We start from the raw sequence: 4,716 nt of genomic DNA, 5'->3' as shown, positions 1-4,716 counted from the left end.
AATGTGTTTTCCTCATTTGTAGAATGGAAGTCACAAAATTAACCCTAAAGGGCAAAGGTAAGTCTTAAATACCATGATGCCTGGAAAACTCTCCGCACGGTGCATGGCAGGCCGTGTGATAAGCAAACAACGAATGGAAGGCACTAATGTAAGTGAACAACGAGGAACAGAAATAGAAGAAAGTGGTATTCAGAAAATGGGCACAGCCCAAGCCCTGTGGGTCCTCGAGACTTGTCACAAGCCTGAAGCTGTGAACACGCCACCAAAGTGAAGGAGAATATGACAGCGGTTTTCTATGGGAACATCCATGAGCTTGATAACAAGGACCCCTACCTTCTTATCGCTGTACTATTAATGCCGAGTAGCATGGGCCTTGGCACATGGAAGATGCTCGATGAATATCTGAATGAATAAATGAATGAATCAGTCCAAAATCAACAAAGTTAAAACCATCACAATAATAACATCAAACACTTCTATAGTATTTACTAAATGCCAGGTGCATGTGGGAAACACTTTAAATAGTTTAACTCATTCAGTCCTCATATCATCTCTACAAGGAATGTCCTACTATTATGCTCATCTTAAGAATGATGAGACTAAGACACAGAAGGGGGTACTAATTTTCCCAGTTGCACACAGATAATAAGCAGAGCTAGAATTTAAATCCAGGCAGACTGGTTTATGATTCTGTGCGCTTAAATCTAAATGTATTACCTACCTCAAAAGAGAAATTTGCTCATTAAAAAAAACAGTTTATATTCATTTGGGGGAAATTGGAATGTACAGAATGTTAATCTTTTGGTTTACTTCCTTCTAGGCTTTTTTCTATCCTTATTAAACAGATTATAACCGCAGCTTACATACAAATTTAAAGCCTGCTTTTAAAGGAGCTCACTACATAATTAACTTTGCTACAAATATCTTTGAAAAGAATTTTTGCAAAGTGAAAATAATAAGCATATTTATTACTTGCAAGTAATGGTACCCAACCCCAAAGTTGGAGTCCTTCTCAACCCTTCTTGAACTTAGGGACTCTGACAGAGCTTTCCTCCCAGAATATGAATATGGAATGTGGAAGCTGATGGTGCTTGACTGGTGCCTTGACTTTACATGCCCCAGAACATTCCATCGCTTTCCATCTAGCATTACTGTTCCCTCCACAATCTACTCAGTACCTTCCTCCCTCTGCTTCCCTCCACATCTCCCAGCTGGGGGTCTATTAGGATGACTGCTATTGAACATAGCAGGGGACAATAAGCACTTGTTTTTTTTCCTTTAAGTTCTTGTTAGTTTATCCTCTGGGGCCTGTGAGTTATGATCTCCAGAAGGTAGAGTCTGTGCTTTTCAAAAGCAGTTAATAAAGTTAATAAAGTTAATAAAGCTGAACCTTTACATCCTTTGCCCATTGCTGCTATCCAAACACAGCGTTTATTAAACCTTCCTACATGTTGAAAAGAATACACCAGGTGCAAGATTTGGAAGCCTTTATTTTCCCCGATATTGACCTGAAATATCTAAGTAAGTTCCCTTATTTCTCAACATTACTTCACCTAGGAATATATAAGCCAGGGTAAGGATTCTAAATTTGGCTGGGAAGCCAAATTTATGGGAAGTTGGGAATGATTACTAGTTATGGGAATATATAAGCCAGGGTAAAGATTCTAAATTTGGCTGGGAAGCCAAATTTATGGGAAGTTGGGAATGATTACTAGTAAGTACAGGGTTTCTTTGCAGGGCTATAAAAATATTCTAAAATTGATTTGGTGATGATTATACAATTCTGAATACACTAGAAAAAAACATTAAATTATACACTTTAAATAGATGAATTGTATGGTATATAAATTACCTCTCAATAAAGCCGTTTTTTAAAAAAATCAATCAAGACAACCAATTAGCTCAGTCAGACAATTGCCATTGCATCATTAAGATAGTCAGACACACCAATCAGACATTTTTGACTCAGTCCTTTCCTTTGTCTGGATATTCTAACTACCCCAAAATAGAGTATCTTACAATGGCAATCATTTATTTAGCTCATAAATCTGTAGGTCCCCTGGGTGGTGCTGCTGGGCTGATCTTTCTGGGCTAGTTCATATGTCTGTAGTCAGCTAGTCAGTCGTCTGGGGACTGGCTAGTTAGCGTGGTCTCCACTGCAGTGATTCATATCTGCCTCACGTGATCTCTCCTTCTCCAATGGGCTAGTCCAGCTTTGTTCACATGGAGATAGTGGAGTTCTAAGAGGTGAAGTAGAAATCTGCCAGACCTCTTGAGCCCTACCCTGAAATTGGAAATTGGAACACAGTCACTGCCACCACATTCAGTTGGATAAAGAAGGTCATAAAGCCAGTCAAGATTCAAGGGGGTGGAGGTATGTCCCTGAAAAACCACATTGCAAAGGGCAAGGTTACAGGAGGCATTAAATAATTGAGGCAGCTTCTGTAATCAATCTATCCCATAGTCTTTGGGGCCATATATCTAGCTTTTAACTTAATATTAACCACTCATCTCACAGGTAGCCTTGGCCACGTTTATTGCTTCTTGTTGCAAAAGAGATCAGGCATACTTGACCTTCCATCAGATTTCTTAGTTGAAATTAGATTTAAAACTTCTCTAGGCTACTAATTTCAAAAAAAATGTTAAGGTTAAATACAGAGAGTATTCCATACTTATTTGCAGTAGAAGTCTTATGACCCATGGATATAAATAAGGCAGAGTTCAAGCTACCACATACTAGAGAGATCAGAGATTTCTCAGAAGTAAAAAGCTATTTAGGGGGACTTCCCTGGTGGCACAGTGGTTAAGAATCCACCTGCCAATGCAAGGGACATGGGTTCGAGCCCTGGTCAGGGAAGATCCCACATGCCGTGGAGTAACTAAGCCCACGTGCCACAACTACTGAGCCTGCACTCTAGAGCCCGCGAGCCACAACTACTGAAGCCCGCGTGCTACAGCTACTGAAGCCCACGGGCCTAGAGCCCGTGCTCTGCAATAAGAGAAGCCACCGCAATGAGAAGCCCACACACCACAACGAAGAGCAGCCCCCGCTCACCGCAACTAGAGAAAGCCCGCACGCAGCAACAAAGACCCAACGCAGCCAAAAATAAATAAATAAATAAATAAATAAATAAATAAATAAATAAATTTATTTTTTTTACAAAAACCTATTTAGATAATACCTTCCTTGGAATGAAAGCAGAGTACAGAAAATTCTTACATATCCAGTGTAATTCACCCACTCCAATCCGGTCAATTTTTTGTGACCCCCGTGTAAGACACTGGGGATACAAGAAAGAACAATACCCTATCCTTTCCTTCTAGGAGCAGGTTGAGGTGAGAAGAGGAAAAGAGAAGTTGCATTCTAGAATCCAGAGTGTGAGAGAATTTCAAAAAGGATGGCCAGTGAGTGGCAGCAAGGCATCTGAGAAGACTGCTAGAGCGGCAGTGAAAAGGGTCCATTGGATTGGGCTGAGCTCATTCACGCCATAAATGTTAGTTGATTGCTTCTCAGCCTTCTGGCTAAGACCAAGTGTAGTATCTGCTCTTATCAGTTTAATATAAATGTTAGTTGAGAAGTTACAATGTGCTAGGCCCTGTGTTGAATGCTAGAACACAGAATTAGTAAGTCTCCTGGATCTCAAAGAACAGGCCAGTGGGAGAAAATAGACATCGAAATATAGCAATACAGTGTGCAAAAGTGTTTTGATGGAGGTTATTGGTCTCCTTACAAAGTATGCTTTCAATGGAAAGAGAGCCAGAGCAAGAACAAGACTGCTGCAGGATGGATAATGAGGGAAAGATAAAGATAATAATAGTAATTGAGGAGGAGAAGAAATCAGGGAGCAGCTTGAGGGGAAGGTTGAGTTCTGGGAAGTTTTCGGCTTGTTCTGTCTTTGATTTTATTGTGGTATGTATTTTGCCCAAATTTCACAGTATGTTTGAAGGTTACCGTAAGAAACCAGTAAAAAAGAAGAGCTTGAAAGTAGAGGGGGGCGGAAAGCAATAGCGTTGCCTCCTAGAAGGGAACTGGATCCAGGACCCATGAGGCGGATTTACTTGGAAGGAGCATGGACCACTTCTTCCTCTGAGCAGGAAGGAAAGGAATAAACTGGGGCAAGTGCTCATATGTTTTAACCAAATATCTGAACACAGAGCAATTTGTGTCACTTGGGGTCAAATAGAGGCAGTCTAGAGAGATTTACTTCGGATTCAAAAATATTGCCATTTCCAGTTATTTCTAAAGTTTACTGGAAGAACAAAACAGAATTATTGAATTGGGGAGCTTCCAGGAAAGCGCTGACAGGTGTTTGCTTATATATTCTTTTTCAGAGATGGATGTGAAGGAAGTTGAGAGAAATCATGGCAGCATGTCTCCATTTTCTTGGTGGGCTTAGAATAAGGTCATCTGTTGAGAGTAGCAGGGTGCAGTGAAGCAGGTAACTTTCAGGAAAAAGGCAATAAGTCGGATCAACTGACACAAAGGTGGGAAAGGGTGCCAACCAGGGGTCACCTCCCCAATTATTGGGAACATCTGAAGAGGGATTTATATATTCTGGGATAGAGGCTAAAGAGGTCATGCCGGTTTACGGCAAGCCTAATTAGGAAAGTTAATCAGATGCAAAGTTATCCCAATGAATTCATGCGTTCCAAAGTTCAAAAGCTATGATTTGAGGGTTGCCTGCTCTTTTGGACCCTGTACGCTGCCAACTCTCT

At 40.7% G+C, this 4,716-nt stretch overlaps 1 pseudogene; it reads left to right on the top strand.

The window, feature by feature from the left end:
* Positions 1–3,502: 3,502 nt before the first annotated feature.
* On the top strand, positions 3,503–3,598 carry LOC112065935 (uncharacterized; annotated as a pseudogene).
* The last annotated feature ends 1,118 nt before the right edge of the window (positions 3,599–4,716 follow it).

This window comes from Physeter macrocephalus, chromosome 6, assembly GCF_002837175.3.
Source record: "Physeter macrocephalus isolate SW-GA chromosome 6, ASM283717v5, whole genome shotgun sequence".
NCBI lineage: Eukaryota > Metazoa > Chordata > Mammalia > Artiodactyla > Physeteridae > Physeter > Physeter macrocephalus.
This window is presented reverse-complemented; position numbering and strand designations above follow the sequence as displayed.